The sequence below is a fragment of the Emydura macquarii genome, unplaced genomic scaffold (assembly GCF_026122565.2).
Source record: "Emydura macquarii macquarii isolate MOO-44397 ecotype Brisbane River unplaced genomic scaffold, CSIRO-AGI_Emac_v2 contig_2481, whole genome shotgun sequence".
Taxonomy (NCBI): domain Eukaryota; kingdom Metazoa; phylum Chordata; order Testudines; family Chelidae; genus Emydura; species Emydura macquarii.
In genome coordinates, this window is record NW_027132618.1 from 4,182,338 (window position 1) to 4,206,772 (window position 24,435).

Consider the following 24,435-nt stretch of genomic DNA (forward strand, 5'->3'; position numbering starts at 1 on the left):
AAATATGAGCTTCAAAAAGAATTTCAGCCTTGGTATGAGTGAATTAATAGAAGTATGACAGGTGGCTTATTTAGCAAACTGGGTGGACAGTAAGATAAAATCTTCTTATGTGACAAGACATCCCAAAAAGTCTCACTGTTTGTCCCTGGTAAACTATTCAAGATAAATCAAGAGAAGGCTCCCAGGCAAATCAAAAATGACAAGTTCAAAACAAAAACATGTTAACGCTTTTTTTTTTTTAAAGAATGCTTCCCCTTTAACATATACAGCTTCATTAATGTTGCTTCTGACAAGCACAACCACTTTATGAATACTGCTGTCTGAGTCTGCAGACCTGATTACTTTTAAATAAAACTGTACCGAGTAACTACTCTTCAGATGGCTTTAAACCTGAGATCACAGTAAAAGGACAGCATTTAGTAGGCTCCCATCAATCTGTTCTTTTTACTATATATGTATTAGTTATTATGGTAGGTTAGGTTATACCTCTGAATATTGCATTTCTCAAGAAACAGATCAAATCACTGAAAGTTCTAGTTAAAACTGTAGACAAACTGTCTCCACCCTATGAAAATGAAGCACCAAAGTTAGTACAGATTTGTTCAGAGCCTTGAAACTATGTAAGTCATGAATTTTTCACACAATTCAAGCAGAACAGAAATAGATTCCACTTAAAATTAAATGTTACCACTGGTTGGAATTAATCTTACCAACTTGGACCAAACAGCTCTCAGTAGATGAAACCTACTAGGCCTAATTTGACCCTAATAAAGAGAGAGAGATTATGACATTAGTTGTTGTCTATTCAATTAAATGTTTGTACTAGCTTCTTTTCAAACTAAAATAATAAATGTGCAGTTCTGTTTTGCTCTGAAAGTCAATTTTAAATATGGCAACTCTTTTTTACACTGTACAGATCTTACATCCATGATGATAAAATCAGGAACTAAGGATAATAACCAGAGAACTCTTTCTGACACACAAATGTGTTTTGTAAGAGATCCGGGTTGAATGCTTCACCTCTATTAACCTCTATTCCAAACCAGCAGAGGACTGGGAGCATTTATTTACCATATAAATGCAAACCAAGGTGCTTTTTCCTGTGAGCAAAAATGCTGTCAAACTTTGTTTGCAAGTAGAAAGTCAGTTGTTGTTTGCTGCATATAATTTTCCAAAGTTTCTTACCATTCTACATGCTGGGCAGATGGTAAGTCAGAATTCCCTCAGTATATTACCAATGGTTTCAAAACTGACATCCTATTATGGTCACTTTTTTTTTTTTTTTTTTTTTTTGGTTCATAGTTAACTTTTTTTTTTTTTTTTTTTTTTTTTTTCCCAGATTTTAATACTGCATGTAACCAGCTCTCTTCTGATGCAGAGTATATTCCAATGGTTTCAAAACTGACATCCTATTATGGTCACTTTTTTTTTTTTTTTGGTTCATAGTTAACTTTTTTTTTTTTTTTTACAGAGTCTGAAGATTGTCCCAGATTTTAATACTGCATGTAACCAGCTCTCATATGATAGTGATATAGGATATGCTACGGCTAAACTTTCCCATTAGTATCTCAGTCTAAACAGAAAAAAGCTTTCAATATATTAACTGCATGTTTCAGCTGAAGTAAAACAGGAAAATATTTTTAAAATCAAAGTTTTCGCTTTCACTTTTCCTAGCTTGTAGTGTACATTATCACAGCCTTTTTACCCTCATATAAACAGAGGGTGAGATACAGAAGAAAATTTATTTTAAAACACATGAACATTTTTTTCCTGTTCCATTAGTATCTGACTGAAATACAAAGAAAAGCTCTCAAGAAATAGACTCATAGACTTCAAGGCCTGAAGGAACATCATGATCCTCTAGTCTGACCTCTGGAACACTGCAGGCCACAGAATCTTGTCCACCAACTCCTGGAACAGACCCATAACCTCTGGCTGAATTATTGAAGTCCTCAAATCTTGATTTAAAGACTTCAAGTTACAGAGAATCCACCTTTTAGTTTAGTTCTTACCAGCAAGGGATCTGAGTTCCACTCAGCAGAGAAAGGTGAAAACCCCCTGGGGTCTCTGCCAATCAGATCGGGGGGAAATTCCTTCCCAGCCCCAAATGGTGATGTAGGCAAGACCCACTGGCCAGATAGTTGGGAAATAATTCTCTGTAGTAACTCAGAGCCCTCCCCATCTAGTATGTTAATAGCAGTCTCAGATGAGCCGTATACCATTATAGGCAATCTCCCATAGGCTAAGGGTTCTTAAATCCTGTAAAATGTGGGAGAAGTTAAAAGGGGGGTTACCCTTTGGCTGACAATTGAGTCCCTTTTAAAAACTGGAACTGAAAGTGTGCCTAGTGGAGCCCAACTCAGAAAGGAAAACCATGATAATGATTCAATTATTTAAAATTCCAAATATGTGTATTGCCACCAAAAACATTTAGGGGATAATCACCCTTTTACACAGACCACCTAGGGCCTAAATTCAAGAGGTGCCTTATCTTCTGTTGAAGTCCTCTCTCAAAAACCTTTTATATTCCAAATAGAGCAATATAATCAGCTTTGCTCCCAACAACCAGAGATTCAAAGGGTGGCGCTTGTCAGCTGACAATTGTAAAGAATCTCAGTCACTCCTTGCTAGCATTGTACAAGGTATTTTAGTAGCACAAGAAGCAATATCGTCCTAGAGTTTCTATCTCTGCTTCACTGTGGAGCTTCTGCCTAAAATTTTCCTCTGGCTCCCTGCTACATTTGTCCAGAAGCAGTACACATAACCTCACAGCTTCAATTCTGATGAAAGCTAGAGTAAAATATTAGAGGCGGTATTCAAAAAAAGTAACAGTCTTATCAACCTATACATCATCATTAGCCTGGGACAAGGAACAGAAGGTCTGAGAAAAGGATAGCTTCTGTAAATATGGAGTGGGTGGCAAGCTGGGCCAAGCACTGAGACCTGAGGTAAACAGTGATAAATGGAACATTCTTTGCTGAGATATTTTGAGCATGGACGGAGAGAATGGAGTTGTCAGCTATTTGGCAACCAGTCTCCATATGTGCTTTGGAAAAAAAAAAATCAGTGTTGGTTGGTTTATTTTGTGCGTGTGTTGTTTGGTTTGTTTGTTTTCAGACATTCAGTGTAAGACTTTAGGATCCCCAATTCCAGTAGTGGTAGCCTGGCATTAGGTGTGCGATGTGTCCATGATACCAGTCACAGAAACCCTGGTTAGGTACCATAGAGAAGGAGATAAAGTTATAGCTGTCATCTCATGTAGCCTCTTTTCTCAGGCAATTGAATAGACATGAGGAAATTTAAGTTTCCTTTGAATTGTGTGCTGCAAAGTTAATTTGTTGATGCTAATCTCTAATTGGTGGTTTCCTTTTCCTTCTGCAGTTACGGTATCTGGCAGAATAGGTCTGAGAGCCAGACACAGGTGGAGAATTCTCCAATAGAAGTTGATATATTAGTCTCCTGAGATTCCCAATGTACAGATTTATTTGGCTTATAAAAGACACATCAGTCATACCTCTACTCAGAAGCAACTCTAGCTGATTTCTTAGACTTTGTCATAGGCATCTGGTAATAACTCCAGTGTGCAGATAATATGTTACAAGGGAGATGTCAAGGTGTGTGCACCGGATTAGTTCAACTGACCTTTTTTTTTTGGCAGATGTCACAAAAGATGTAAAATGGCTCAGCAAATTCCATGGGGATACATCTAGCTGCTATATTCCTTCTTCTCTACTGATTCTTTTTCATTTTCTTTTCTTAGTCCCTCTCGTATAATCTTTTATTCCAACAAGGAACAATTGAGTAATATTTAGTGAATTAGTGTGTCGCTTTCTTTTTTAATCCTTGCCCTGGTATAGTTTGCCTCTCTGTCCCATTTATAGGGTAATGGCACCACAGAGTGCTACTGGCCCTTTAAAAGGGAAGAGGCCAGTGAACGTGTGACTCATCAGCTACCTCCCAGTTGAGTTTCAAAAGAGGGCATCTGAGCCCCAGACATAGGAGATCCCGACCAAAGGGAGAGTCATTCAGGAAAGGGCAGGTGGAAGCTGCCTGAGAATGAGAGATCAGCAGATAATGGCTGCCAGAAACCAGAAGGTCCCAGAGAGAAGTTGTAGGTGATTCCTGGGAGGGAGGCTGAAGGCAGGAAATCAACAGAGGGGTTTGCTGACTGACTTCCCCAAGCTACAGAGCCAGGGCTGTAGGCCAGAGAATAGCAGAAGGGCTTCTCCAGGCTGGAGAGCTGGAGCCAGAGAAACAATGAGAAGGCCGGGGGACTGAGCGATGCTCCACCAGTGCGGATGATCTCCCAGAAGAGTGGCTGCAGGGATTCCTGCTGGGAAGAGCGGGCTTGCACTCCAGCTGGGGCTGTCTTGGTAAAAGGAGAGGAGAGGACTGAAGAATAAGCCAGGTGTGATGGAAGATGCTGGAGTGTGGTATGTGGGGATGCCTTGGATTCACAGGGTCTGGTCTATGCCCCCGCCTGGAACCAGTCCCTTGGGAGTGATCCCTTTAGTGTGCCAGTTTTCAAGGATCCTCACAGTTCCACAGGGACAGGCCTGTGACCTCCGCAACTCCAAAACTGGGCCTTCAGGCACCAGAGATCCCTGTCTCTCTCCATGGCTTCCTGCAGCCAATCCAGCAACACCAGACTCCTGCAGGAGACTTGTTCTTACTCCTTCTGAGTGCAATACTCTCGATAAGTAATTGCAGCAACACGAGACATTCTTTCCAAAACAAGGTAACAATTAGCCACCTGGCATACAGAATCTGAAAATCCCGAGGTTAGCATAGAGAAGCAAGGCTTTAAACAGAGTTCAGACTGGCCAAAGCCAGGGCTTCACCCAGCCAACCTGCTGTAGAATCTATCTTGGCATTCTTTCTCTGTCTCTTTCCTTATCTCAGTCCCAGATCAGAGCCTTGTGTCTCTGAGAGCTCAATTCTTAATACAGCCACCATAGGTTTTCCAGCTTGGGGCCTTTGCTGTGCATCCTGCAGAGCAGTGGGGGAAATTTCCTTCCTCTTGGCTGTTGGTAGCTAGGTATAAATGTTCCAGCTGTTGGGGTTTCCATCGTCTCTTCTGGATCCTGTGTTCACATATGTAGACTTTATTCAGTTTGTTGATGATGCTGGTCTTCACCCAGGCTGCTACCTGAGTCTAACAACTCATCCCTTCCCTTTACACTCAGTGCCTAGCAACACAAAGCCCAGAGGGAAAATGAGGCACACATAGGAATCATAAAAATATTACCAAAATTCCCACATTCATAACGGGCATTGAGGCGACTAAATGTGGGGTTTTAAGGGATTACATGCACCAGGGGGTGATAAATGTTTTGGGACTTTTGTTATGGTCTGTTTTGCACTATGTTTTGTAATAAACTGGCCCCAAGTCAGGAGAGCCCTGTACAGTTACTAGGGATTCTGAAGGAGGAAAATGGAGGCAGACAGGCCTATTCTGCTGCAGCCTGCCATGGCAGGGCACTCCAGATGGTGCTGCCCTATCACAAGTAACTATAGTGATTCAGTAGAGCTCTGGTTGGGGGGAAAAAGTGTTTCAAAAGTCTTAACAGTGAAACTGTAAAAGAACTTCTGCTTGATGCCAAAGTATTGTTAGCAATGTTACATTAACCAGTGCTTTGCTCAGCAGTAAGTCTTGCATTTTAGTGGATCTGGAAATATGAGTGTATGAACCTTGTTCTTTCAATTGGACTTCATGTATGGCAGCCAGGGTTGAAGTAATCATGGCTCATTAATTCATGCCATGTTCGCCAAAATTATAATGTTACATGGGATTATAGCTATGAAATGTTATAAATCATATAATGAAAAATATTAATTTTCCTTTGGACCTTGAAATATGGTGACTTTTTCTTCTTGCAGCAGTTACTTTGACTAGCTCTGAATTTCATTCTTCATTAAAAGTGAAATTTCAGAAAAGTTAGAGGATGTGAAGTACTGACTGGACAACCCACTAGGGAATATGCTATAGATTTATTGTACTAAATGTTTCATTGTCTTGCAGGAGGGAGTGGAAGATCTAATAGGTCTTTTCTATCGCTTAGTTCTATGATTCTGTGACATCTGAGAACCCTGGCTTTTGAAGTCTGTTTTTAATAGACACACACGTATAACATCAATAGGAGCTCATGCCTGGTTGAGAAAATAGACTTCTATAGAATTGAGTCAATGAAGCATACTATTCTGAGCGATAGTCTCCCCCATGTTTCAAACCCTCCTTCAGTTGAAGCTGAGAGCTGGGTCTCTTTGGGTAACCAGCTGCGTACATCACAGTGAAGCACAATGAAAGAGGATGTACCAGTATTTGATCTTGTTTGAAATTCTGTACTTTGAAAGCTTCACAGTACATTCAGGAGAAGGTGAAGGCTTTTCACTGCACCCAAAGAATGAACAACCCATATATCATAGTCAGTTGTTCATTTGAAGAAGTTGTTACTCTTCAGAAAATGTGTGAACCATTGTTTAAATTCTGTAAATAATTTGCACAGATTAATATCCATTTTAACTATTAATCTGTAAATCTATGATAAAACATTAAATATATTTTTCCCATTAGAGAACCAGAGTAGGTGGCTACTCTGTTGCTTATTTGACAGAAAAAGGTACTAAAAAGGACAAGACAAGGAAACATTTCTTTCAAATGTTCAATGAGCAGGCATTGAGGAAAGGTGTGCTGCAGCGAACAACCAAGAGCCACATAGTGATCCCAATGAGAAACTGATGGCAGGAGGCACTCAAGGTCATCATGGCTTCCCTACCAGAGCATGGCACTATGCCTCCCACAATAGCCAATTTCGAGCTATTTCCTGTTCACATTACGTATATTGTGTATGGAACCAAGGGGAGAATCTCTTACAACTGGGACCTTGGAGAAAATCTTGATGCTGTTCTTAATGGCTGACTAGTACAGTAGTAAAGTTTTCCATAAGTGTAATTTTATGGCTTGACTGCCATTGATTGAAGTACAGAGTCAGTGTATTTTCTGAGGCAGTTAGAATCCCTGTTTTTGATAATAGTAAATTCAAGAATTATCAGTCTAATAATAACGTACACTGTGGTATAAGCCAATGTCCAATTATCAAATATAGTGAAGGCTTCATTTCGTTTAAATGATTTGACATTTCAAATGAACCAAAGTGATTAGAACAGAATAATGTAACAAGAGAATGGTCTTTCACTTTAAAAATAAGTGCCCAATTTCCCCTCTCCATGTTATAGTTCTTTCACTCTCATTATCTCTTCAGTAATTCTCAAACTAAGCTAGATAAGGTTTGGATTTGTTGTCATGGAAGTCCGTATATAAGTAGCTCTTTATAAGGCATGACCCATATACATGATACACAATGGAACACTTCTCAGATGATGCAGAGCTGTTTCTAGACATCAGAGTTACAATAACTGATTTCTATTTGATTTGCCTTAAATTCCTGTATGCAGAATCAAAAACACAGGCATTTAAAAAAATCATTTGTGGATACTTTGTTATAAGGCAGATGACTCAAGAATAGGAAGGATCTTTTATATATCTTTTCAGATTGAGGCAAACTGTAGAATTCAAAAGTGCTAACTGTGACAAAATTTTATCATCTTGCTGCAGAGAACCGCAGGTAAGCACGAATAGTTACACTGCTACAAGGGATACTAGATTAAAAATTAACAATTCAGTCACATGGAATACCGGAGATAGCATCACAATTAGCTTTATAAAACAGCGTCATTCTTTATGAAGCTTTTTCTTTGCCTCTTAATGCTATTTGTCTGATAACCACTTGCCAACAAAGACATTATACAAATTACAATTAGTTATACAAAGCTTGAGGCAACTGTAATGTTGTACTGATTTCCCCTTACAAATATAATCCTTCATTTTGTGCCCCAAATATATAGTTAAAGAAGTGGAAGACCCAGACTGTAGGCTTACTCCAGATTTGTGTGTGTATACACGCAAGAGATCTGGATTAAACCACAAACATTAGAGTGGTTATCTGGAAAAATAAGCACAGAGCAAGTGTATTCTGTGACAGATATTTTTCAGTTCATTTGCTCCCAAGCAGACACTTTTGAGATCCAAAGCCAAGAGCTGAACTGCCCCCCAATGAGGTCTTGCAGACAAAAGGTTTTTCCAGTGGTAATTCATAAAACGTACCTAGGCTATAATAGAAGTCTGCATATAGCTGGTATTCTTCCAGTATTAAGGTTCTCTTTACCATGTTCTCATTTTATCTTATCTACTGTCTACATCCATTCTGAAGAGATGAAATAATAAAAAGCAATAGTTAAAGAAACATTTGACACACATGGTGATTCAGTGATTGATTCATTTTATAACATTGTCTAGGCTGTGATAGAAATGACTCAGGCATCTCCCTGTTTTGGCTACTTTTGAATTAATTCTAACCACCTCTATTATACCTCCCAGAGGACCACCCCATCGTGCACAGCAATGATTGCTTCCCTTAGGATACTAAACATCCGCAACTCCTATGAGTGCCAGAGGTGCTCGGATAGATGTAGTGATGGGTATGGCATCAGAACTGGAAGGAATAGAAGACACCAAAGAAACATCTAGATGTACTGAGGCACAAAGAGTTGATCCAGTGCAGCAACTGTGTAGTGCCCTCTGAGGCCTGGTTATATGCCCAGTTTCTGAAGCTCAACCGCCTTTGAGCATAATATCACTAAAGAATATTAACCCTTCTGAAAATCAATGTCATGCAGACCAACAACAATGGCAGCTGCCACTTTAGACACAACATCAACTTTCTGAAGCTACCAGACTGGGCTGGTGTATCTGTATAATACCATTTATCACTATGCTAACTGCTTGGCTCTTAAATAGTCTTCAGTCTTGTCAAGAGGGGGCACAGAACTTTGGCAAAACACATTTCCTTATTATTTTTTGGTCTGCAAGTTAGCATTATCTGATTAGGTCTACTTCCTGTGGCTTGTTCAGTCTCGTTTATCAGACATAGAAAATATTCTAATAATAATCCATCAGAAATCTGCTTCTATATCTGGTGTTGGTCTGCATATAACAGAAATCTTTTCATTTTAGTTTTAAAGTATTGCTTCATTCAATAAGCTGACTGCTGGCTGACACACAATCTAACCTAAAGGCTATGGATCAGCAGGTAAATGCAGAAATTCTATTAGTTTTCAGACCTGGGATTTACGCCTTTCATTTCAAATGAAATCAAAATCCTACACATGAATAGGTAAAGCACAGAACATAGCTCCTTTCTTAAAATCATCTGGTTACCTCTTACATGAGTGCCGAAAAGAAAGCAAATTCTGCGTCTTGTAGATATTGTATTTCTCGTGCTCAATGTCTCTGACAAAGATAGTAAATAGCAGACATAAAAGAGATCCATTTTGAGGAAAAATTAAAACCATGATGAATGTTACATAACAAAAAGTGAAATCCTGCTGAGGTACAAAGACAGACAAATTCCGATCTTTTGGTATTAATAAAAACCACTCCAAGCTTGTTTAAATCTGAATTCCTTAACTAAACCTGAATTTAAAGTCACAGGCTAACTTGTCAATGCTTTATTGGTTCTGGCAATGAACGACTTCATTTATTGCCAGGGTGAGGAATTATGTAGGCACTAGTGAGATACTGTATATTGCAAAATGTCCAGCATGTTTAGAAAACAATTTCCTTTCTAAACAGAAAGATAAACTAGTAATAAAGAGAGATTTAATTCCCTTATTATATAAGTGTAGATGAGCTTGATCAGTAATCAGACTGCCTACCCAGCTTTATATATAAGGACAAAAAATTATGAATGAACATAACACCTGACACTGTAAAGTTACTGTTTGCTGCAAAGAGATATATTAATCTGAAGTACTTCTAGCGCGTACATCTGTAATTTGGCACAGGCAGCATACATAGCAAATCTTAAAACTGATAGTGAATGGACCTATTTCACCACTGGTGTGAGCAGAAGGAAAAAACAAAACAAAAGAGCTATGGGTGAATATATGCATTCATGTATGTATTGGAGATGGGCCTAATCCAAAACCTCACATACAAGAAACCCCAAATTTGTGGCAAATTCAAATCTGCATCAAATTTTGTGGCTCAGGCCCATTTCTATATAGTTACTCTAGAATTCTACCACATTGTGTTTTGATCAAAAGTGGGGTGCTTACATAAGGCTATTGTGTGGTTGTCTTTTAAGCATTGCAAAGGATGCTCACTGAACAAGGGGAGGGGAATTAATTGTGGTTAGATGTTATGGTCCCACCAATAGATACAGTTTTGTCTGTCACCTTAAGACTCATTTCCATCTATTTAGCTGGGGAAAGCGTTTCTCTGCTTTTTCATGTATTAAGTGTAATTTTTCCCTCATTGTAGACTAGCTTAATTTTTTTCATTGCAGTGAGACATTATAGAGGAGTGAAAGCTGTTCACTTTGGTGAAGCTTCTATTTTCATGCAAGTATTCATTTGACTTTGAATTTCGTATTATTCTTTCACTGTTGGTTTGACAGCCTCTGGGTTCATTTCATAGGAATGTTATGTGATAACATTTGTGCTTATGTGGGAACTTGCTGCCCCTCCTTTGATTCCTATCTAGTGCTGCTTTGTCCAGATAGGTGTGTGTGTGTGTGGGGGGGGGGTGGGGGTGGGGGGGTGTTCTGCTTTTCCCAATAGAAGTGGAATTACAGTTGCCACTGTGAATACAATAAACACAGCTGGCCACATAGTATGATAGGATTTTGCCTTATTTTTTCAGAACATTACATCAGTTGACTTTGAGCAAAAGCAGGCAAATTAATAAACTGAAGCCGTAACAAGACCCCAGTCCTGCTCTCACTAAAGTCATGGCAATACTGCAATTGTCTCAGGCCCTAAGACATAATCAAATGGCCATGGCATTCCCTATGCTCTCAGAGCACTCAGCCACTGTAAAGCTGGCTTAATGGGCCCCATCAATATAGTAAGAGGAATCTTTGGGTGGTATACAGCAAGCCTGGTGGCTCTCTGAGAGCCCTTCTCTTGGTCTTGGAAGAAGGGTTGTAGCTAAAGAAAAGAAGGCTAGACTGGACTGCCCCTATGCTCCCTAGCTGCCAGAAAAGCTACCCTGAATTGAGCTTGGTGACTGGCCTAGTGCTGAGAGAGGTCAGGATCAGGGATGCATAAAGGTGATTTAGACCACATTTGCACACACCCCACTGAGTTGTAGATAGTGCAGAGCCAAAGTATCCCAGGATCAGCATGGCCTGATATCTTTGTTTATGTAGCACCTTTCATCAAATTGCTCTACAAACTACATGGGTGCAGGAATCCTTTCACATGCTACAGAAATGCATCCACTTCAGGGTTGGCGTGTGAAAGCTGTTTGGCAGCAAAAAAATAAGGTGTGGCAACTTAGACAGGGAAATGAAGAATTCTGTACCCAGTTGAGCCCCTCCAACATCATATGGGGACACTGGTCAATGCCAACATAGAGAGGAGAATGTCTCCTACTGAACTATTTCCTAAAGCATCCTGGATTTTCCTTAGAGGTCTCTTATCCGAGTATTGACCAGAACTGACTATTCTTCACTTGGAAAATCTTATGAGATAATAATTAAAGGTGACATGGCTGCAGGTGCGTGATAAGGAGTTAAAATGTTAAGAAGAAAAAGGCACTACCAGGTACAGAGAATTAAAAACACTCAACATGGACATTAGTCAGTATATAAACATACTCCTTTTCTATATGGACACATTACAATGTATATTTATCTCTCTGTGGAGAATTCATAAGTATAGATGCAATAGATTACAGTATGTGGAGGTATAAAGGATTCACTGGCCTTCATTTAGGTTGACCTGCATTGTTCATGGCCTTGCCATTTGTGAGTAATGTCATCATCCCAAAGCATGCTAATAAAATCTTTATACCATATCACACCATCATGTATTCTCTCATATGGTCTCTGCATCAACATACATACATATATATGATGTACAGAATCATTTCATTTATTAATATTATCACAGGACCATATCTGAGGTAACTGTGACAGGCACTCCTGGGTCGCAACAACCCACTGCTATGTGCCCAGTGAGGTGCAAAAAGGACAGAAGGGATTCTTCTTGGCTGTCTCCCCCTTCAGGCCGGGCAGCACCTGCTGCAGTCTTACTCAGCAACAATAGGCAAGTCAAAACAACAGGCTTGAGTTAGGCCTCCCTTCCCTCAGGGAGGCTCCGGCAGGCAGGAGTCCGTAGTCAGGGCCCAGCCAGACAGCCTGCTCTCACAAAGTGAAGGGTGGAGCTGGAGTCAGCCCCAACTGAGCTCAGCTCTCCCCTTTTAACCACTCCCTCCAAGCCCGACACCTACTGCAAGGCTAGGGGGGTTGTGGGGGGTAATAAAGCCCATAGCAATATGGGTTGGGGGGGGTAATAAAGCCCATTAACCCTTTCATGGCCAGTGTGGGATTTGTATAGCCTTTAACACAACTCCATTACTTCCTATTCTAAGTATAGGAAATAATACGCAGCAGTTATTTCTTTTCTCCTAACCCAGATTGGTCTATTTAAATTGCAAGCTCTTTCGGGGCAAAGACTGTTTCTCACTATGTGTATGTACAGTGCCTAGCACAATGGGGCCCCCAACTTCAGGCCTCTCAGGATATATCTAAGCTGCAGCTGGGAGGGAGTCACCTCACCCAGGTGGACGGACTCTCAAGTCCATCCGACCCCCTGGGCTTGAGAGCCTGAACTTCAGTCTGAGCCACAACATCCACACAGATATTTTTAGCATGCTAGTTTGAGGAGAGCTAGTGTGTGTCTGTGTACCAGGCTGGGCCCTCGCTACCATCTGCGGTGTAAACATATCCTAAGTGCTACAGTAATAGAAATAATTTTGTTTAAAATGTTGGCAGAGCTAAACTCTGATGCTAAAATTCAGTTGGAAGTTAGGTGTTTTAATTTTAGATTTGGAAATGTATGGTAACATTCCTGTAAAGACTGTTATACAGGAGAAATGCAGGGGACGTAAAACAAGATATTGGTACAGGGATATAGAGTACATGTGAAGGCGCCAGCAATATTTTTTTTTAAAAGTCTCACTGTTCAGCCTACATCTGCCTGTGAGAAATGAAGTTCCCCTTTTAATGACATGGTTGGTCCCCTGTTAGACTTTTCTGGATGATCATTACTCATTGGAAAAGACAACATGCTCAATTAAATCCTATACAGGGAGAGAAAAAACAAATACTCTCCCATCCCCATCTGACAATACAGAGCAGAGTAAATAAATTGATACAGAACCCACAAAGCTGAAAAGTAAACATAGAGCTGTGTCCTCAGCTGGTGTAAATCAGGGTAGCTTCATCAGCTGAGGATCTGGCCCAAAGGCTTGAGTCTCCCTACCTCTAATTTGTTCGATTTGGATTGGAGTACAGTTTTGCTCTGGCTATTTTCCCATATTCAATGTAAAAAATTACAAAATACATTTTAATAGTTTCCATTTTCAAGCCACAGATACATGCTGTGCACCTTTGGAATTTGTCTCCTATTCACTTTTTTTGGTTTAGTTTTGTTTTTAAATAAAATGGTTTGTGAAAAATGTTTATTAGAAATACAAGTTACTTTCAGCCAAAGGTAGATGAACTCTTTTCGGTATCTTGTCTTCACAAGGTGAAAGCTAACCAGGGAATTTCTCTTGTGTTTGCCTACAATAGATTTCACTAAAGCATACAGCTAGGAGTACTAAGTGTCTAATACTGAAAGAAAAGGAAGGGAAAGCCTATCAAATTAATTCACTCTGGGGATGCTGGATTAACTGGAGCTCTGTTTATTTTACATCTTCCATGGAGAAAAAATGTGCAGCATAAAAAGGGCAGATACTGATTTCAGTGTATTTTAAAAGAAGTATTTTATTTGTATGGTACTCTATGCTTTTTCAACTTTGCACATTTTGGAGCTTAGATTCTTTTTTAGTTATGAAGGGTGAGAGCAACCCTGTTCCAGCCCCTTTATGTCATGTAAAAGGGCCTGAGCAAAATAAAGGAACCCACAAATCCCCTGGGGCAGAAACTGCAAATGACAGCCATAAGACGCCTTCCAAGGACCCTTGCACAAGCCCTAGTAAAGGGGGCATGTCAGGAGCAGGGGTGGGGGTAAGAGAAGCATGTTGGAGGAGCTAGGACACAGCATAGAGCATTGAAAGAGATTCCAGGCAGGGCTGCAGCCCATAGGGCAGCCTACACAATGACTTAGAGCCTACCCAGAGAGTGAAATGGAATATTCATGGCAAGACTATTATTGACTTTAAGATTGATTCAGAAGCTGATGTCACAGTCATCTCAGAAGGGACATACGATCATGTTCAACTCCTCCCCCAGAGCTGAAGTCACTGGACACATCTCTGACTAGCCCTGGAGGTAGCCCTGGTGGGCTAGTTCCCCACACAAATAACTTATAAAGACAAAAGTGCAGCTTGTTCCTCAGAAAGAGCAATCAACAGCAAACTCTGCAGATGGCAGATGCAGAACAAGATGATGACTCAAGGATTCCAAACTGACCACAGCCAGTCGTTGCAACTAATGGACAGCCAGATGACCAAGTTGTTATGCATTCAGGTTGTATAATTAGAAAACCATGTGATTCAGAGACACTTAAAAAGACTGATACGTACTGAACCTCAAAGACAGCATGACAATGTAAGTAATTGTAAAGGTTAAGAATGTAGAACTCAAAGGAGGAGATGTAATAGAATGCTAAATTGTGTTATACTGTTCAGTTGCTGGCTGGCATTGTGTACAAAACACCATATTTAAATGAACCTCAGCCATACCTGACCGAGCATTAAAGAATCTCATGATGAATACATCTGGTGTGTACGAGCAAGCTCTGTAGCCAGTCCACAGCTGGTACAGAAGAACATGAAAAATACTGTTTAAGTTATGCCAGGGGCCTCTTCAGCATCCACAACAACCCGGGATCGGGAGGATGCAAAGGTGAATTAAAGTTACCTTATTCCGCACCACCCTTGGGGTTGCAATTCTTAGAGATGCAGCACAGAATTTCAAACTAAATCTTCAATGAAGACAACAGTTGTTGAGGGTACAACAACTGTAATTTTCTTACAAATCTATGGAAAGAGAGGGTGTCAGACATACTAGAGAAGGAAAGGAACAGAGCTGAAGCAATTTAGATTCCTGTATTCTTCTTAGACCAGTATTATCGGGGGGGGGGGTTCAATCATTTTACACCACTTAGCCAGTCACAAGATTTCAAAACAAGTTCTTTGTTAATTTCACTAAATCAGGATATTTCCCTAACACCACTGTTACCATAATTTTTTCTCTTTCTCTTTTTCTCATAATTAGAGGGAGGGCAGAATTTTATCCCTGAAATAACTTGTATTAGTTTTCCCCCACTTCAGGTCAGAAGCTTTTTAGTTTGAAACAATCCTAGAAGATGTGAAAATGATTCTCTAGAACATGCCATTTCCTCTAGCATTATGTTGTGAACTTTGGGTCAGAATCAGTACAGCTGCTTTGAGCCAGACAGGCAGTGGCACTTGGCTTCAGAGCTTGTTTAATCTATGTGCAAGGAGATCCTATGCTGATGCAGAGGCTCTTACGTTATTCTTCCTCCACACTGGTGGCAAAGCAGGGAAAAGTAGACATAGCCAAAACAAAGAGGGCATGGCCCTTTGTGGGCATGGCCAAAAGAAAGAGGGCATGGCTTCCAATCCTTAGGGTTATTTGCAGCTGCTGTATGTTTGAGTCACTTAAACCACTTATTTTAGAGGAAATTGGGTCACAACTTCCTGCTACCTCAGATTACCCCCCGTAAAATGGGGAAAACAATACTTATCAACTTACCTGGGAAGCTTTGTGAAGCACTTTGAAAGAATGAATGCAGAACTTGTAAATGATTTGCACTCAGAGGGTATGATAATGTGTGGTACAAGTACATAGACAGATTCAAGATCCTTCAGTGAAAGTTGCTATACGTGCACAATGGTATATATTACCATTTATAGTTAGTGGTGTCAGTAAACAGATTTGTTCAAAATATAAATGATTTATTCTTTCTTTGATCACATTCATGTACAGCATCTATTAAATGGTGCAATTTTCCTTTGGTGTGGAGGGCATACACAGTGCTCTCAGCATCACATAAGCCTTGCTACACAGCTGTACCTGCTACAAGGGAAACAGGGATGTCTGTATTTTGTTCTTCTGGTGTACCATGGAGTAGGACCAGTGGACCTAACACATGTGGCTGCAGCCAACTCTCAGGCTTGCGCAGTGTCCGGGGAGGGATGGAGCAAATTTCACACCATGTCTCGTTCACTTCAACCACTTAAAGCCAATTATTCACAGTTTGGGCCGGATCCTAAGATGGTTTAAATCAGCATAGCTCCACCAGTTGGCCCTTTATATGGGTGAAGTGACTTTGACACAGTTGATTTATGATAAAAAAATGACGGTAAAAATGGTACCTTCTTACCTCTCAAATCTATTCCCTGTGTGCATTCAGGGGCCTTTCTACCTCAACTGTTCTGGCACAGTGCTCTTATATTGGGTGTAGTATAAAAACCTAGAAAGAATAGAAGAAAATGTTCCCACTTTTAGCACTGCAGAGCCAAGACAGCTGTGGGAGATTCTTTATTGATCTGTGCATTCTCAGAAATGTTAAGCAAGTTCCAAATGCCAAATCTTTACTAATACTCTAAAGAACTGCAGATGTCAATTTCATCTACTGTATAATACACCTCCACTGGGTCAGGGTTATTGGTAATCTTGCATAAGCAGCATGACTTTCAGATCCCAGGTGAAATTTGCAAGATGGGAACTTAGCAAAAGCATCTTTTTATTTATAAACTGAGCAAATAGTGATTACTCAGGCTTCTCTGGGACTAGGATTTGTACTTGTGAAACAGAACTGATAGCAAGGGATTCAAGAGACACCAAGAACATGTCTGTTTCTGGAGAGAGTAAAATTAGAGTGGAAAAAAAGAAAACAGGACACTGGGATCAAGGTAAGCCATATAGGGCTTTTCTTGTTCTCACCTGAAATCTAATATTCCTTTGTACCTTGGAATATGGTCTTCCATACTGAGCATATCTGCAATACTGTTCATATCTAACAGGCAGTGTGAACTGCAAAGGCCACGCAGCTGTAAGAAGCTATAGAAGTCTAGTTGGAAACTCCCTATCTCTATAGGGGTTAGTCTCTGACTTGAAAAGATTAAGTACCATGAATTTTCCTGTACAAAAGTAAACCTTAAAACAGTATTGTCTGTGGCAGTGTTTACAATTGTAATTGTCCCTTTAGTTTGGTTCTCCTGCTTATGCTTTACAGTGAGCCAGGCTTCCATGATTGCTCTTTCTCTCTTCTGAGCCCAGCAGCACAGTCCTTTCAAGCAGCCCACTCTGCTTGGATGAAATAACTTCCTTCTCTTGTCACTTGAGTTCACAGCTGAGCAGGAATGCAACAAAGTCAGGTCAAGGATCCAGAAATGAGGAAAACATGAAAACACGGGTAGCAGAAGCCAGTTCTTTTAAGGTGCATTCGCTCGCTCTCTCTCGCTCGCTCTCTCTGTCTTTTCTCCAGGTTTGCATGTTTTCCAGCACATGAGGAAAAGACTGTACAAATGTAAGCCCTGGAATTATGTATACAAAGAGATTCTGTGTTGATTCTAGTAAATGCAGTGACTTGCTCTTAGTTATTTTAAATTTTATTTTTACATTTGTTGCCAAAAATTACAGATATTAGGTCAGATCTTTGTGTTTATTTAAAAAAAACCACTTCAAACAGGCACAAATTAATGCAATGTCAGTATCCTTTGATCCTTTATTGTGGTCAGCATAGGAGCATCCTCGCCATCTCTTCTAGGCTGCTCACACACACATTATTCCGAGCCCCATACCAATTATTGCTTCTTGTCTTCAGTTAGATGGTCGTTAGGGCAGGGACTGTCTTTTACCATGTACAGCACCCACAAAATGGGGCCCAATCCTGATTGTGGTCTATAGGTGCTACTGTAATACAATGGTAAATAATAAAACTATTATAACAAGACAGTGAGCCAGAATAAGACTGGATGTCCAGGAGCTGCAGGTAAACTTGGTGGTATATGCCTAAATGAGTGGATTGTGCGATATGACTGCTGCCTTGAATGTGGCTTCATGGTTCTGTGTGTGGCGAATCTGTTTAATGAAAACTCAGTGGTTTTGGAGGGATCCATGATTTGAGTACAAAATGTGCCTTACTATTCCCCTCATGGGTACCTCTTTTCAGGCATACTTACAGCCTGAACCCAGAATTTGATCCATTTTGCTCATAACACATTCCATTTGCTTAATCTTTGCACAAAACCATACACAATGGATAATAAACCATCTGTCGATACATAAATGTTTCACTTTACAGAATGACCTGCAGCATCATGTGGGGTTTTGAATGTGTGAAACAGTCTGCTTGCTGCTTGAGGGGCAAGAGCTGATTATTATTAGTTGTCCTATATTGTTACGGAGCATACAGTGGACCCGTGCATGCATGCACACACTAAAAAGTGAATCATTATGGTAAACAACTGCCTAACAGCTATCTGTGTACAAAGGAAAAATATAAACCATTTTCAACAAGCAAAATCAATTCTCTGTGTTTGTGCCTTGTTCACAGCCCTTCTTATGCCACTTCCTTCTTTGCAGAAAGCATGCAGTAAAATAAAAGCTATTTTCAACAAACCTTAGAATTATCGTTAAACAACAACAGCCGCCTTTGATTTACAGAGAACAAAATCAAACCTGAAATAGTCTTAATGCTCTTTAGCCCTTAGGTGTCTTTCTCCTGAGCCAGGCTGCCTTCTCTAATTCCAGCCAAGTGAACAGCTTGCTGAGTTTAGACCCAAATGCTCCCCTCCCATGAGACAGGCACACAGAGTGGATTTTGCCACTGTCCAAAGGGGAGCTTTTACCTCCCGCAAGACGAGAAGGATTTGGCCCATAGCTGCCTGGCGGGGAACCGGGAAACCTTGTTGTTTAATCTGGAAGACAACAGTGCTGTGTAATTGATGTTCCCATCATTGGAAGGTACTACCCCAGAGAGAGAGAGAGAGAGAGATCTTTGTCCAGACAACTTGAGAATTGTCACATCAATCTGGTTAGTGCAAAAATAACCACTGGGACATCTGTCTGAGCAACTGAGTTTTGAGAGAGTGACAAACATTTCTGGTGGGATACAGATACCAAATGTATGGATCTTTAACAATAAACCAACGCATGGTTTGTAGGAAACAAAAAGAGCTAATACGTTATCTCAAACCAGGGAACATTACATACCTTGTGAGGACAACTGCATATAGTTCATGAAATATGCTTTTCAGATGTGGACAAATCTGACCTTTGAAAGTCTTTTTGCAGCAGCCGAGACTTCCCCCCAACTGAGCTGAGCAGCACACTCAGGCAAGGCTCTACAGGCCAGATTATTCCTGGCCCTTGTGCAAACACCCGGGGGTGGGGCGGGAAAGCACAAGGATTCTTCCCTTGTTCCACCTCCTGCTCCGGGGCAAGACACTGGAGCTCAAGAGTTCTCCTAGGGCAAAAGGCACCCCAAAGAAGGAGGGGAGAAGAGGCAGGGCCTTCCCATTGTCCAGCAGAGCTGGCCCAACACCTGATGAGAACATGCTGCACCCTCCCTAGGGGTTGATGCAGTGTAGACACAGACACTGAGTTGTGAGGTGTTCCAGGTGCCTCTTTTAGACAAAATGCTTCCCAGAGCTCACTGAGAGCATGTGTACTCCATGCTGACCCGAACACAGACCCAAGCTTTAAAAGCACAGTGTGGTCTCGGATAGTGAACAGTTCTCAGAAAACTCTGATCATGTTGGAAGGACCCTAGACAATATGAAACTTCCTGCTTCACCAGTCGTATCTGGGAATGTATTGACACCAATGGACTCAAGTACATTTACTAATTCATCAAGGGATCAATCCTGCGCCAGCTGCAGTCAGTGGTGAAACTCCAGCTGACTTCAGTGCTGCACTATCAGGACCAAATGAGAGAGAGAGCCTATAAAACAAGTGTATTACATTTTTCATCTGTCCCACCTGCCTGTAGCCCCAGGAAGTTCTAGTATTTTAAGCTGTCATTGTTGAGTTAGTTGCAATTGTTTTTAAAATATATATTTTAAAATAAAGCAAAAAATGGGTGTCTGGTTAGTTATATTGGCCAAATACACTCTTTCCTAATATCCAGCGCAAGGCCTAAATATCTTGGTTTTTGAGTGACTGATAGAAATTCTTCCCCACCCACTGATTTCTGCAAATCAGGAATTAAAGCAAAGAGAAAAAAATCTTCTAAATTGCTGTCCTGACTGACAGCATTGATATCCTAATTTATCATGCTCATTATCTCATCCAGGAGTCAGAAACTGGTACATCAAGGTTTTGGGGTTTTTTTAATGTTCAGCTTTTACTGCTGAACTGCCCACTGGAAAGGATAGTCCATCCAACACTGGGATTATCCACTTACTTAAGAGTAGGAGAGGTAGATTTAAAAGTACTTGTAAAATTATGAAACAATTAAATTTGTGCTTAAACAAAGACAAGAGCTTCCTGGGATTTTTCTATTAGAAGCAGAATTTAGATGATAAAAGAACTTTTACCTGATTTGAACACACTCAGCCTTAATCATTAAAAAGAGATTTGATGTTTTCTATTTTCCCCTGATTAGAGAGAGAAATCCAATTTTTCCTTTGTTTAGCCTACATCAGAACATTTTAATAGGTGTCAAAGAAGATTGGTTTTTGTTTTCTAGCCCAGCATGAAACATGCTACTCTTTTCTTTACCAAGTTTCATAGGTTTTCCCACCCTTTAAACAGCTTTGTAGCATAATATGAAGCTCAAGGAAAATATATCTGTCTGATTGTCATTTAAGATAATCGAATATAAGGTTTTATTTATTACATATTACAGTAGCATCAGTGATATGCTACTACTGAACAAAGCCAAATATTAAACTACTTATAAAACTGCTGGAAAATGAAAGTCTAGGGCTAGCTGTTGTCCCTGTCTATGAAGGCTTAAGCAATTCCTGAACAAGGCACTGTCCCCTCAGTGAGAGACATGTAGTGCTTGCAAAGCACCAAGTCCCATCAGTAGATTCCATGACTTCATGCCCTTAAGAACTGGAGTGTGATTTTAAAAAAAGGCAGCATTGTAAAGAGATAGCACTGCCCGCAGAGCTGCATGGGTGTGCTGTCACAGGTCACAAGCCCATGGATAGGGGAAAGCAGTAGATGTGATATATCTTGACTTTAGTAAGGCTTTTGATACATGACCTCCTCATAATCAATCTAGAGAAATATAGGCTAGATGAACAAAACCATTATGAGTTCACATGGTCAGCCTGCCGGAGCTTCCCTTTGTTAAGCATCAGTCAGTCATTGGGGTTCTCATGGTCTTTTCTGGAGCCTCCTTTAATATGGGTTGATTCCAGCTAGTCCTTAACACCCATTCATATCACCTAGACATTTATGTGACCTCATGTCTCGTGCTGTGCCCCAGGAATAGCATTTTGACTCTTCTGCACTCATAGGGTACCGAGTCATACAAAGAGTTCATAAAAATATTACAGAAAATTCCCACATTTGTCATATGCTCTCTGGATATCAATCCTCACAGGCTTTAGTGTGGCATAGGCCTTGAGTTGGTCCTTTGCATATGGTTGAATTTCACCCTAAATGCACAAATTAAGAGTGGGATTTTTCAAAAGTGTTCAGAGTTTGTCTAACTTTGCTCCAATTGAAGTCACTTGATCACTCTGGAAAATTGCATCCTATAAGGTATAAAAAAGCTGGAGTAGACACTTACTGAGTATGTATACAGTTGGTTTTCTAAATTAAAACTCCATGGGTATTAATTTTCAAATCTAAAATATTTAAAGTCTGTATCCTGAGAGGGCCTTAGGACCCTGAATTAAATCCCAATAATTAACATTTCTCTCTGAAGTCCTAAAGTCTAGGAGATTGGGCAAAATAAGCTTTTCATTTTGAAGATAAATAGACCAAATAACTTTTAGTGACCATTGCCATGTTTTCACATTTTCTGTCTGCTTTCATTAATATGTCAAAATGTGTTTACAGTATCAATACAATTCCAAGATGTTACTGTGGTAAAGTCAGGCCAGATGGCCACAAAAGGGTATACCAGGGCCGGTATGTGAGCCCAAGAATGCCAACGGCCTTTTTTCCTGCAGGCAGAGGAGAGATTACTGCAGGGCAATTAAAGACCTGGACCCAATGAAGGGCTACTCCAGGTGTACTTAAACCCTCCCTTCCCTAAAGGGACGGAAGCAAAGGAGGAAGAAGCTGCTAGAACGTTTGTGGCAGCTGGAGGAGAAACTTCCCCTGGGTTAGGAGATGCTGCTTCTCTGCAGCCAGAGGAGCAGAGAAGGAGAAATCCCTTGGCCCCAGCCAGCAGGAGGGAGCCACAGCATGCCGAGGGGAAGGGACAAAAGTCTTGTTCAGTCTGGGGGTGGAGTTACTGCAGGCCCCATTGATAGAGGAGACTGCTGTCAATAGGCGAAAACAAGGGGGGAGTTGCTATACCACATTACATATCATCCCCACTATTTAACTGTGTTCCTTCATTAGTTACATCTCTTCAGGAAAAAAAAAAGGAAAGAAAGGTTGTGTTTTAATGTACATAATCTGTATTCTGTCATGTACTCCATCTCCCAGGAAGGTATCTGGGAACGTACTCTGCTGTTTTTATTTATCCTGCCAGTGTAGTATATTGATGAGAGGACTGAAGTCCAGTGGTGTTAAAACAAGACATGAAATATTGATTAATTCTTTTTAAAATTCCTTTTTACTCCTTAGCATAGCAGATTTCAGATGCTACTGTCAATATTGTACTGTCCAATAAGTCTCCCTTATCGGAAAGGTCCTGATCTTCATAGTGCTCTGATAAATGGTTATTACGATTTTAAATGGTTAGCCCAAGGTTAGTGGGCTTCTGCTGTTAGAGCAGGAAGCTTGTTAGAAGCAGTACAGCTCAACATGGCAGAATGCGACTTCAGATTAATGGCTTTTGAACACCCATTTCAGTTCCCCATGGTTTGATTGGGAATTATGGAAAGCTTGAATATTTCTCTATGGTAGGCAATAGGAAAAAATTCTGCTTAAAATAACTGGAGAAACCGGGGGAGACAGATAAAAAGATTTAGAGAGAGTAGTAAAAGTGAGGCAACATCCAAAGCCGGTAATAAAGAACATAAGAAAATGCACAAACTACTAGAAGCAATTTACCTGTGGCGGTTGCAGCATGTAGCAGCATTTCAAAGTGTGAAAAGAAATAGGACTGTAGAAAACCAAAAGGAATAATATGCCCTGAAAAGGAATATAGATGCCTCTGAGCTTACACTTCATTGTTAATAAACTGGCTGAAAAATTGTATTTTAAATTATATGTCTTTAAGCCTATTTAGCATCAAGACAGTGATAGCACCATTCCTCTGAGAGAGCAGCAAGAAAAATTAAGCAGTTTCTGATTATAAGTACATCAGTTACCAAAGCATAACACTCTTCAGAGCCAATCTGGTGAAAGATTGATAGCTTTCACTTGTCATCCAGCCTTATTTGCACATGGAAATTATTCTTCAACACTACCTCATAATATTATGACACTGATTGTGGCTTCCCTGGTGGTCTGTTTGCTGCATAAAGGCAGATGAATCAAATATCTGGCATTTCTCCTTGTAAAAGCTGGCAGAATGGCTCTACACCACCCTCAACATACAGATATTTTGGGGAATTCCAGGAGAAGAGACGGTGTAGCCAAAACACCTCTTGCTGCAGCAAGTGTCTTTGGGAGGGCCTTTGCACACAAACTTAATTTAGAGCAACCCTTAGGCTGCTTTAGCTTATAATGGAGAATAGAAGGGTCCCTGGCTGTGCCCAGAATCTGGGGGCTACAAAGGTGGCATAAAGCCATCTTGTCCCCTTTCCTTCCCCTCACCTCACATCTTCCTGAACTGAGCTCAATCTTAGGGCTACATTTTGCTGGCTTCATAACTTGGTGTAAACATTTACCACATGGATTTTTATTATTTATTTTTAGTTAATTTGCATGTATCTCATTAAAACTGAAATGCACATACATTCGCTAAGCAAACTTGGACATTAATCAGTTTGTAAGTAGGGTAGGATTCACAAAGGTATTTAAATGGGTGTTAGGCACCTAAGTACGTTTGTGAATCCACCCTTAGTGCCTAGCATATTCCTTTTTATTGGAGGTATTAAAGCAACATCCCTTGTTTGCTCTGCTCAGGTGGGCAGTTCTCGACTTCTGATGGTGCTGCTCGTGTGAGTAATGTGAACAAGATTTGACCTTTTAATATAGCATATATATTTTCTGAAATAGGAGGCATTTGGGAACTGTGGGCCAGATCCTT

At 40.4% G+C, this 24,435-nt stretch overlaps 1 protein-coding gene across 1 annotated transcript in view; it reads left to right on the forward strand.

The window, feature by feature from the left end:
• ST6GALNAC3 (ST6 N-acetylgalactosaminide alpha-2,6-sialyltransferase 3) overlaps positions 1 to 24,435 on the forward strand; it is a 297,965-nt gene that overhangs the window by 269,372 nt on the left and 4,158 nt on the right. The window lies entirely within an intron of this gene.